Source organism: Sciurus carolinensis, chromosome 3 (assembly GCF_902686445.1).
Source record: "Sciurus carolinensis chromosome 3, mSciCar1.2, whole genome shotgun sequence".
Classification (NCBI taxonomy): Eukaryota; Metazoa; Chordata; class Mammalia; order Rodentia; family Sciuridae; genus Sciurus; species Sciurus carolinensis.
Window position 1 is genome coordinate 180,760,506 of NC_062215.1, and position 12,275 is coordinate 180,772,780.

General features: G+C 49.4%; 1 non-coding gene across 1 annotated transcript; it reads right to left on the reverse strand.

Annotated features, from left to right (window-relative positions):
* Positions 1-10,717: 10,717 nt before the first annotated feature.
* Positions 10,718-10,791, reverse strand: Trnat-ugu (transfer RNA threonine (anticodon UGU)). The gene has a single exon. It is a non-coding gene; the product is annotated as a tRNA-Thr (tRNA).
* Between the last annotated feature and the right edge of the window lie 1,484 nt (positions 10,792-12,275).

A 12,275-nucleotide genomic window follows, 5' to 3' on the forward strand; every position in this document is an offset into this window, starting at 1 on the left:
GTCTGCTATTGGGAGGGGTGGCTTAGGGCAAGTTCTGGAAGAAACCTGTGTGGTCCCACAGGCGGAGGCCTCTCCTCTGCCTGAGAGGAAGGGCCAGTGCCGGCTTTGGAGTGGGCCACTTCTGCAGGCCCAGACAACGCAGGAGAATCTGGGATTCTGGATTTTTGAGGATATCAATTAAGGTGCCCCTGCACAGTGTCCTGGTCCCATTGTGCAGTCAGGAATCTGACCTGGGTATGGCTGGCCTCCTGGAGTTGAGAATTAACCTGCTCTGGAGCTCCACGGCCCTGATGATTGACTGTGGGTTTGGTTCTCTGCTGCTCCAGCTCTTTGACTGCAAAGGGGTTTCTTCATGTGCTGCCATGAGGGCCCCAGCTCCTGTCCTTATCCACAGCCTCTGTAGCTCCCACAGAGCCCTGGGGGGCGCCCCCTGCCGGCACCCCTCTCCCTCTGCACGGTGCGGGTTTCACAGCTATACCTGAAAGTGCAGGGGCTGCCAGTTCCCCTCACACGGACCATGGGCCCCAGTCCAGGTGGTCAGTGGTGACTCACCTCCCCACCGCTGGCTGGAGCTCCCTGGAGGAACAGAGCTGTGGGTCCATAAGAACCAACACTCCTGGGGCTGGAGCGACAAGGTCCGGGTCCTGCTGGGCTGCCTGGTGCCCACCGTGCCTGGTGACAGTCAAGGCATGCTTTGTTTAAGACCTCCTCCTTCAGTGGCCCTCAAGTCCACCCCAGCCAATATTCCTGGTGCCCAAGGAGGCTCTGGAGTCCCTCCTGCCTCTGGGGTGCACCGTCTAGCTGGGAAGCCATGGCACAACCAGCTCACACCTCCTGCCTGCGTGTGGCCTCCAGAGGCCAGGGGAGGGACCCACAAGGTCTGCGCTGTGGGGGTGGCAGGTGGGGAGCCCAGTTTCCAGGTTATGCCCTTACACACCCCTGCAGCCTGTTGCTGCATCTGAGGCTGGTGTGCACAGAGGTGGGGTCCAGGGCCGTACGAGCAGAAGCAGAGGGTCCTTGGGGCTTAGCATCTGTCAAGGATTCACCTCTCCATTCCCACCTGCCTGCCTGCCACCGCCCACTCCAGTTGAAGTCTCCAAGCTGAAGTCTGTGCCCTGGTTGACCTTGTTTGCCTTGTCCTCATTTATTTTTGGAAAAGGCAAACAGTGCCTAGTTAACCAAACTTTGAACATTAGTTAACCAGATTTTTCTGGCTAAAACTTCCTTGGAACTTTAACGGGAGATTATTTGGGAACTCCCCCCACCTCCTGCCACCAGTGCAAAAATGATGCCAGCCAGGGTCCCTCCTTCCAGCAAAGTACTCTGCACGAATGGCTGCATCCTCGGGAGTTAAGGCCCTCCTCGGATTCCCCAAGCCTGTGACTCCTGGTTGAAAGGACATAGGTAGGATGGGCTCTGCCCTTGACTTTCCCTTGGGGAGTTCTCTAGGGCTCCAGGGAGAGACGGTGGTTGGAAGGGGTCTCAGGGTGTCTCGAGTGCAAATCCCACACTTTCTGGAGAAAGCCAGGGGGACGGACTTGCCCAGAGGCTGCGCCGGAGGACAGGTGCACAGCTAACCCTGCGGCTGTACGGTGACCCGTGGCCCTCAGTCGGGAGGAGCAGCACACAGAAGGGGCAGCCCGAGGGTGTCCAGGGTGCTCCCCAGGGCATCCCAGCACTGTGGCTCCCTAAGTAGAGTCTCCTCTGACAACTTAATTTTCAATATTTTAAAATTTAGAATGTATTACTTATTGAGGAATAAACCTCAGTTTCAATGAAGTATAAAGAAGTAAAAAAAGTATTCCTGAGCCCACAATTCCAACACCCAGGGATAATCTCTGAACCCCTGAAAGTACTGAACTTACTATTTTTCCAACCTCTTTCCCTCCCTTGTACATGGATATATTTTTTCATAGATCCCCCCCCACACTTAGCTGCTTTAAATGTGCTGGATTTTGGGGGGAAAAGACCTCACAGACATCTCAAGCTTAGAAGCCCAACAAAGAAGTGTAAATGAGCTAAACTTCCAAAAAAGCGTGTGTCTTGACTCAAATGTAGTAGTCTACGCCCTCACCCGTACGTTCTTGCACACGTGAGGGCAGGAGTGGTTGCAGTTGGGTGACTGCTCTCACTTCCCAGGGCCCAGCTTCCAGCCAGCTGGGCTCCAGCAGTTGAGGGCGCCTCTTGACTAAATAGACAGCGAGCTGCTGGCACCGCCCTGCTCACCGCAGGGCCTGTGTCTGTGGCTGAGAGTGGAGCTCGTTTGCTGTTACTAACAAGTGTGTGCGTGAGCGGGCCGCCTGCCTCCTGTCTCGCTCACTGGTCAAGCTCTGGTAGGTTCGGGCAAGTCTCAGAAGTCACGTACGTGTGGTGCCCGTGTGCAGAGGGGGCTCCGCGCCTGGCCACTCTGGGCTGTGGGGCAGCGTTCACTCGTGCATGCAGAGCACCACAGGATCTGATGAGACTCGCCCCAAGTCCCTTAGGCCAGCTTCTGCCGATGCCATCTGAAGCTCTGCCGTTGGCCAGTCTCCGGGCACAGTCCCACACTGTGTCTTTGGAGCAGATGGTTCTCGCTTTGCTGGGAGCTTCCCTTCCCTCCTGCCACCGGGTGCAGATGAGTCCCTCCACCAGCTATGGACCCGGAGACCAGGGGCCTCTCAGGTGGGTCAGGGTGCTTGGATCATGCTCTGAACTCTCCTGCACTCGTGTAGGCAGCAAGCAGGGCTGGGCAGGGCTCTGGCACAGAGGTACCAGTGACACAAACCCACCTGTGTCAGTGTGGTTTAGGGCCCTGTTCCTGGTAGCGCCTGCCTTTCTTATAACAAAAATGACACGCACAACAACTCGGCATTGACAAGACTCCCTGATGAACACGGTGCAAAAGTCCTTGGTGAAACACCCGCAAACCAATGTGATGGCACATGGCAAGGACGGGACACCGTGACCAAGTGGGGTTTACCCCTGGGATGCAGCAGGGGCTCCACACGTGCATGTCTGTCAATGTGACACACCTCACTAACAGGAGGGAGGGTAAAAATCACAGGCTCGCCTCAAAAGACATGGAAAGCATCTGACAAAGTTTCACAGCCTTTCATGATAAAACCCGCAACACTTTAGGAAGAGAGGGAATGTACCTCGGCATAATGTAGGCCACACACTCACAGCTCACAGCTAACATCACATTCAGTGGTGAAAATCAGGAATAAGACAATGCCCACCTCCTGCCACTTCTATTTAATTTAGTACTAGAAGTCCTAGTCACAGCAACTAGGCCAAAAAAAGAAATAAAGGCCACCCAATTGTGACTTTTATTTCTTTTATTGGCCTAGTTGCTGAAGGAGAAATAACATCATCTCTGTTTGCAATGGCATGATCCTATATAGAGAAAACTTTAAAGATTCCTCTCAGAAGTTGTTAATATAAACTAGTTAGATAAAGCTATGGAATACAAAACCAATATACAAAAATGATTAAGTTTTCTATACATTAACAATGACCTCTGGGGGGAAAAAAATCAAGAAAACAATCACATTTATAGTAGCTTTGGAAAAATAAAATACTTAGGAATGAATTTAACCCAGGAGGTGAAGGATCTGTACAGTGAAAATCATAAAAAACCGATTAGCCAGGCATGGTGGCACATGCCTATAATCCCAGTGGCTCAGGAGACTGAGGCAGGAGGATCATGAGTTCAAAGCCAGTGAGGTGCTAAGCAACTCAGTGAGACTTGTCTCTAAATAAAATACAAAATAGGGCTGGGGATGTGACTCAGTGGTTGAGTGCCCCTGAGTTCAATCCCCGGTTACCACCCCACCTCCTGCAGAGAAAAACTGATAAAAGAAATTGAAGACACAAATAGAGGAAAGTTAACCTGTGTTTGTGGATTGCAAGAATTAATATTGTTAAAGTGTCCATCCTACCTGTCTTAGTTTGTTCGTGCTGCTATAACACAATGGACCAGACTGGGTAATCTATGAACAACAGAAATTTATTGCTCACAGTTTTGGGGGACGAGAAGTCCAGGATCGAGGGGTAAGCAGGTGCAGTGTCTGGTGAGGCCTGTCCTCTGCTCCAAAGATGAGGCCTTCTTGCTGTAACCACACATGGTGAAAGGGAAGGCAAATGCCCGAGCCCTTGTATAGGGCACTGATCCCATTCATGAGGATGGAACCCTCATGACTCAGTCACCTCCCAGAGTTGCAGGAAGCAGATTGGTCAAGAAACAGCGAGCAGCACCCAGAGAGGAGGAGACTCCAGACTTCATTTTATGCCGGTGGTCCCAGAGGAGAGCGAACTCCAGAGTCTGAGATCTAATCCACAATTTCTCACAACATTTATAGGTCATCTGACATCATCTCAGAACCATCCTATCATTTTTTTTTTTTTAATGTTCTGGATCTACGCTGCTGAAGACCTGTGCAGGGTCCCTAACATAAAGCATACTCACAGAAACAGACAAGAAGAAATGGCTTCTTTTCACAGGCATCCGTTAAATCTCCAGCCTTGGAACCTTGCATAGGGGCTTTTCACTTCAGAAGGGAGGAGCAGACTCCTAGAGACAGTGATTTACAATCCAAAAGGTAGGGCCCAGGGTTAATTAGGCTTCCCGAAGAAAGGCTGAGAGAGGGGAGGGGAACTGACCCTTCCCCAGGCATGAGGTTCTTGTGATTTCGTTTTACAGTGAAGTTGTCCACCAGAGGTCACACCTACCAACGACATCACTTGGGGGCTAGGTTTCAACATATGAAATTCAGAGGGACACAAACATTCAGACCCCAGCATTACCCCAAATGATCTACACATTCAGAAATGCCAATGGCCTTTTTCACAGAAACGGGGGAAAAAAATCCTAAAGATTTGCATGGAATCATGAAAGATCCCAAAGAGTCAAAGCAATAGTGGGTAAAAAGAACACAGTTGGAGATATCATACTACCTGGTGGATGGACCCGGAGGACATTAGGTTAGGTAAACGAGCCAGCACAGAAGGACAAATGCCACATGGTCTCACTTGCACGTGGAGTTTAAAAGTTGAACTCAGAAGCAGAGAGTGGAAGGGAGGTTACTGAGGGCAGCGATCGCGTGGATAAATGAATCCTGGAGGCTGACATTGGAGCTGGTGACGATGGTTAATAATAATGCACTGTATACTAGAATATTGCTATGGGAGTGGAGTTATATGTCCTCAAACAAAAATGGAAAACGGTGAGAGGCAGTGACATGCTAATCAGCTTGATTTAATAAATTCACCATGTATACGTATAGTGAAACATCACATTGTGCCCAGTAGAGTCATACCTTAATAGAGCTGGAGAAAAGGGAAAATAACGCATCAATAATATGACGTAAAGTCAAACCAGATAGAAAAGATAATAAAAGTTGCTCTGTGCAACCTGATCAGAGTGGAGGGTGTCTGGCAGGAGTGTAGTTGGGGTCCCTTAGGGTGTCTGGAGAGCCCTCCTGCTGGTTTTTTCTCCCCCCTCCCCCCACTCGTCTTTCTTTGGTGGGTCTGGGGCTCCCGCCCAGACCTCATGTTTGTCCTCTGTCACTGAGCCACGTCCACAGCCCCTTAGTGCAGTCGAAAGCCTGCTGCTCCCTTCATGGTTCCTTCTCCCAGGTGTGGGCAGGGCCTGTGGCTCAGCTCCACTTTCCCAGGGGGGTCCTTGACCTTGACCTGGGGCACCCCGGGAGGCAGACCCTTCCCCCTCAGCTGGAAAAAATAAGGCCAGCAGAGCTGCTCAAGATCGGTGGGAAATCCGCACGAGCAGCTCGGAGGCCTCTGGGGTGTGATAGACCCAGAAGGCAATGGTTTCAGTCCTGGAACGCCCCAGGCCTGGCGAGAACGGGCAGACCCCCGGGGACAGCGTGGGGCGGGAACCCCCAGCACTGGGTCTGCTGGCTCTTTCCCTCCCTCTCTGTCACCCAGAGGGCTCTCCGGCTTGCACAACGCAGAAACAAAACTCAGTGATTGGGTCAAGAACATGCGAGCTGGATTTCAGCAAGGCTTTCACCTAGGGGGTTGGAGGAGTCTGTCCCGAAGCAGAGACCACCTCCACTCAGACCTTGCAGGCTCCTGACACAATGAAGGGCAGAACTGGACACAGGCGTTAGACAGAGGGGGCGCTTCATTAGAAGGTCAAGACACACACTTGCACTTTGGGGGCACTTTTGGGGCTCGGGCTTTTCTTTATTAAGGCGACTGTGTGGTGGGGGGCAATGCAGGTGTGCAGGGATGACGTCAGGTCTTTGATCTGGGTCGCACGCTGACGGAGGTCAGGTCTTCTCCAGGATCTCCAGGGTGATATTGTCGCCTAGTCTAGATATCTTTTGGAATAAGCCTCTATCATAGGTTTCTTAAGTACATCTCCCTTTATCCACCCTGAACACGCTGTGTAAGCCTAACAGTGCCCACAAGCTTTAATCAAGAAAGAGTGAATTCGCAGTAACTGAAATTTGCAGATTTCTCAGAAATTTGAAAACAGCCCTGGGGAGGAAGTCTGATCTGGGGCTTCCAAACTCACCATCTCCCTTTCTTCTTTTCTGTCTCCTTTCCACGCATCTTCACCTCTTCTAACTTCCGGGTGCAGGACCTTGTTTTGCACCCTTAGTTCTGAGAAAGGCTGCCCACTAGTGGGAGACGCATTTCTGTCTCTGGACTACCTGGTCTTGGTTCACCTGACTGATGCTCAGTGGACGAGCATCTGCTGCCACAACTGGGCTGTCACTCTCAGCAAATGCCATTGTAGGATGCTCGGTCACATGTGAATCTCAAAGACAGGATGAAAGATATTTCAAAGAATGCCCCAAATATTAAGAGACATTTATATTGAAAAACTGTTTACCTGAAAATCAAATTGAAGTGAGCATTCTGCAGTGTATCTGGTAGCTCTAACTTCAGCTGTGTGGGTCCAGGGCTGGTAAGTCTGTGCCTGGCTCTGTGGGACTTCCCTGCTCTGGTACCTGCCTCTTGGCCTTTCCCTAAATCTGACCCACAGCCTGGCTTCCTGGCAGATGCAGAGCTTGGGTGGGGCCAGCTCAGCCTCCCCAGGGTTCTGTCTTGGGAATGTTTGCCTCCTAGGAGGGGAGGGAGGCCTGGAAACCCTGCTCTGTGGCGGTCTCTCCTGGGGTGAGTGGTGGCCTTGGCTATCTCATTATTCATTCATTCATTCATTCATTCATTCATTCATTCAGAAACTGCTCATCTCAAAAGCATCCCCTGCCAGCCTGTTGTGATTCAAACCCCTTGGCTGTCATCTTCCATCCTTGCTTAATCAATCAGTTTTTAGAAGAAATGAATAACCTTTTCCATGTCCTCTGCCTTTTCCTTCAAAGTTCTCATGAGTGAGGAGCTCAGGGGTCATTTAGGTTAGTGACCCCACCCGACTGGCCTCTGTAATATAATATAAAGCTGCTCCCCGCCCTTTCCGCTGCATCACAACCTAGCTTGTCAGTCTGTGGACATCCTAGCTAGCTGTTGGTTCATCAGTCAGCTCGCAAGTGTCCTTCTCCATTATTGGTCCCGTTAACCCGCAGAATTCAACTGCTAAGGATAGCCCCCCGCCATTTTCTCTCTCTTCTTCTCCTCACATTCATGCTTTCTCTCTCCTCCTGGCTTTTCACGCTCTCTTGCACGCTCTCTCTCTTTTCCTCCATTTGCTCTCTCACCTGCAGGGAGACACTCCGTTTGCTTAATAAACCCTCTTACGTGCGTTCCGTGTCGGGAGTGGTTTCTGGGTTCTTACAGCCTCCTGGACTGCAGGCTCCAGGTCAGCCTCTGAGCCCTTCCAGGGAGGCCCTCGGTCCAGGTCTGCTTCTGGGAACCAGGAATTCTGGTTGCATTTCCCCAGACCTGCTTTCTGAGAGTCCAGAATGCCACCGCCTTCCCGTGTGGAGGGGTGGTTGAGCGCAGCGGCAGTGTTGAGGTCTCTGGAGGACACGGTGACTGGCCAGGGGGCATCCACACTCCCCAAGGATGTGTGCACCCCATGGTCATCTCCCCAGACTGGACTTCAGTGGGGTTGGGCACAGCTGCTCCCTGCCCCAGATCCTCTCAGAGACGCTGAGGGCTTCCACGCAGCCTCCTTGGCCCCCAGGCCACCCTGCTCTACAGGGTGCTCTACAGGATGTGGGAGAAACAAGAATAAGTGGAAGCTCTCCAGGTCACACCTAGCCGGCTTCTCCCAGACCAGCCTCTCACGGATGAGATGTTGCTGGCCACAGCTCTTCCATGGCATCCTGCCCGGCCTGGACTTTCTGGGGCAGGAGCTGGGTGCGTGTTCTCTCAGGGACAGTCTGCAGAAGGAAGGGGTCTTGGGCTCTGTGTTCTTCCCACTTCCCAGGAGGACCCCAGCCGGGGCTCAGAGGGAAGTAGACTCTGGGAGGCATTCTGGCCTCCCACATGGCCATGCTGGGCAGGGCGGGGAAGACTTCCGGGTAGGGCTTCCTCCAGGCCGAGAGGAACGCCACCCAGCTCAGACAGAAGAGCAGCCGTGTGTCTGGAAAAGCATCCCGAGGGCCCCCACCTGCTCATTCTTGGAACATGAAAGCCCTCTCTGACACCCAGAGGGTAGGAGGCGGTGGGCTGAGACATTTCAGAGCTTTGGGCCAGCCTTCAGGAGTGCAGGGCCCAGCCAAGTGCAAGAAATATGGCTTCACTATACCCCTCCTCTTTCAGGGAGGCCTGAAGGGGTTTGGGTGTCGGACAGGGAAGGGGCAATGAAGGAATGAAGGGAGCTAAGGCCATTCTCCACCAGCTTCAGTGGGTGAAAGGTATCTGAAAATGATGAGGGAGTTGGGAATCTACTTCTCCCCCTCCCCCTCCCCCTCCTCCTCCTCCTCTTCCTCCTCCTGGTCCTTCAGAGAAGGTGCAGTTTATCTTGGCTTAGTTTCAGAGGTTCAGTCACACTCATTCATCTCCATGGCTCTAGGCCCAAGGTGAGGCAGAAAAACATGGTGGGAGGGTGCGGTACAAGGAAGCAGAGGGTGAGGCCCAGGGTCAAAATGTGTACCCCACAGGCACATCCCCACCCAGTGACCCACCTCCTGCAGCCACACCCTACCTGCCTACAGTTAATCTGTATCAGTGGATTAATCCATTATTAGATTATAGCCCTTATAATCTAGTCATTTCACCTCTGAATGTTCTTGCATTCTCTCAAGAATTTTTGGGGGATTCATATCTAAACCATAACATTCTACTCCCAGCCCCCCAAAGTTCAGGCCCATCTCACAATTTAAATACATTTGGTCCATTTCTAAGAGTCCCTGTAGTTCCCCCCTCCACCTTTTCTAGTGGTGCCTTATAGTTGTATGCAATGGTGGGATTCCTTGCTACACATTCATGCATGCACATGATGTAACATTGTAATCTGACCACCACCACTCTCCAGAACTCCCCACCTCTACCTGTCTCCTACCCCTTGGTTCTTTTCCCCTACTGATGTCCCCTTGATTTTCATGAGAACCATCCCCTACAGTTTTCTTTCCCTTTCTCCTCTCAATTTCACATAAGAGAGAAAAATATGACCCTTGACCTTCTGAGTTTGGCTTATTTTGCATAACATAATGGATTTCTATTTCCATCCATTTTCCTGCAAATGACCTAATTTTATTTTTCTTTATGGCTCAATAGAACTCCATTGTGTATATACACCACATTTTCTTTACCCATACATCTGTTGATAGACACCTAGTTCCATAGTTTGGCTATTGTGAATTGTGCTTCTATAAAAACAGATATGCATGTATCACTATAGTATGATGACTTTAATCTTTAGGATAAATACTGAGGAGTGGTATACCTGGGTCAAATTGTGGTGCCATGCCTAGTTTTTGAGGAATCTCCATACTTATTTCCATAGTGCTTGTACTAATTTACAATCCCACCATTTTTACACCAACAGTGTAAAATTTTTTCTTTTTCTTCACATGCTCTCCAGCATTTATTATTGTTTGTATTCCTTTCTCCTTCCTTCCTTCTTTTTTTTTTCCCCTTACATACCAGGGGTCTTTTTTTATATTTCATTTAGAGACAAGATCTCTTTGAGTTGCTTAGGGTGTCGCTAAGTTGCTGAGGCTGATTTTGAACTTGCAATTCTCCTGCCTCAGCCTCCCAAGTAACTGGGATTACAAGTGTGTGCCACTGTGCCCAGCAAGTATTGTTTGTATTCTTTTTAAAAAAGAATTATTATTTTTTTGTTGTGTTTTTTTCTTTTTTAATTTTTATTGTTTTTTGTATTTTTCCTTTATTCATTTTCTTTTTGTTTGTATTATTGATGAATGACATTCTAATTGCTAATGATGTCGAACATTTTTTCATATATTTGTTGATCATTTGTATTTCTTCTTTTGAGAAATGTTTGTTTAATTCATTTGTCCATTTATTAACTGGCTTGATTCCTTTTGGTGTTAACTTTTTTGAGTTCTTTATATATTCTTGGAATGAATCCTTTGTCAGAAGAGCAGCTGGCAAAGATTTTTCTCCCATTCTCTCTTTTCACATTCCTAATTGTTTCCTTTGTTGTGCAGAAGCTTTTTGATTTGATGCTATCCCATTTATTAATTCTTGGTTTTCTATCCTGAGCTTTACGGGTCCAACTGAGAAACTTGTTGCCTGTGCCTATAGCTGGAGTGTTGACCCTATGTTTTCTTCTAGGAGTTGCATGATTTCTGGTGTAATTCCTAGGTCTTTGATTCATAAGGAGTTGGTTTTTTGGGGGAGGGGGGTGCTGGGGATCGAACCCAGGGCCTTGTGCTTACAAGGCAAGCACTCTACCAACTGAGCTACCTCCCCAGCCCCCAAGGAGTTGGTTTTTCTAAAAAAATTCTACTCGTTCTTTTTAGTTATACACGACAGTAGAATGTATTTTGACGTATCATACATACATGGAGTACGACTTCCTGCTCCTGTGGCTTAACAGTTCCAGTAATGCCGAGAGTCCAAGTCCAAAATCTCTTTTGAGACTCAAGGCAAACTTTTAGCTCTTTCCCCATAAAGATCAAAAGCAAGTTATAATATCCAGTAAAGAATGTCATTGAATCAATATTTTCATTTCAAAGGGGAGAAATAAGGGCACAGAAGGAAGGGATGGAACCCAGGCAAGGCCAAAATTCAACTGGACAAACAGATCCTGAGGCTCCACTCCCAGCACGGGGCACATGTCATCTTGAGGCCCCGAGCGCTCCTGTGGGTCCAGCCCGTGGCCTTGCTGGTCCCAGCCATTCGGCCTCTCTCGGCTGGTCTCTCACCGACTTCCGCGGCTTTTGTGGGCAGACATCCCACGTTCCTGGCATCTCTTCATCTCAGGTGGGGGTGTCTGCTGCAGCTTTGACTTCCTTCTCACATCTTCAGGCATCCCCCTCTCGGGGGCACCCTGCAGGAACCCTGACACTGCCACACTTTGCCTGGCCTCCCCGGCCTTCCTTTGAAATCTTGGTGGAAGCCTCCATGAGCCCCTAACCCAGCATCTCGCATTCCTGCAGAACGACCACCACGTGATCGATGTCAAGGTCTGCTATATCTCGAGCTGTATCCAAGTCTCCTGGAACTGTGGCTGCACCAGGCTCTGAGGGCCTGGGGGGCTGAGCACAGTGTGAGAACTTCACACTGATCTGTTTTCAAAAGAATTTTTACATTTACAATCTTGAACCTGAGTTGGGTGTGGTCTTGCCAATTCCTGAGATGTGCTCAGCTGTTTTTCCACTCTGTGCATTGTACTTGCTGTAATGTGAACAACCACAATTTATTTATTTCTAGTTTTACTCATTCTTTTCTGGCCAAACTGCAAGCTTTTCAAATCTTCTTTATTTTCTGCTCCTGATTATCACAATAAACATGACTAAGAGCTGTCAGCCACATCCATGACCCCCAACCCCAAATGCTGTGCTGCCTTGAAATTTCCTCCACCAGATTAATTAGTCCATCATCTTTCAACTCAGCCTCACAAAGTCTTGGGACATGGACAAAACGTAATGTTGTAGCCAGGATGTAACTAACACGAATGGCATCTAGTCCATTTTCTCCTTCTCCTCGGAAACCTCATGAACCCAACTTTATTGTACAGGGTCCTATGAGCAATCTATTTTTTGAGGACCCAGGAGAATCACGCACTGAGCTCTGATAATAGTATTCTAAAGCTTTTCCAGCTTGGATCTCTACATTTCTCAGAATTCGTCCCACACACCAGCTCCAAAGCCTTCTGAACTACATGATTAGCCACAGCCTGGACTCCATTTCTTGGATCTGATTTCTGTTTTAGTCAGGATTTTTAATTGCTG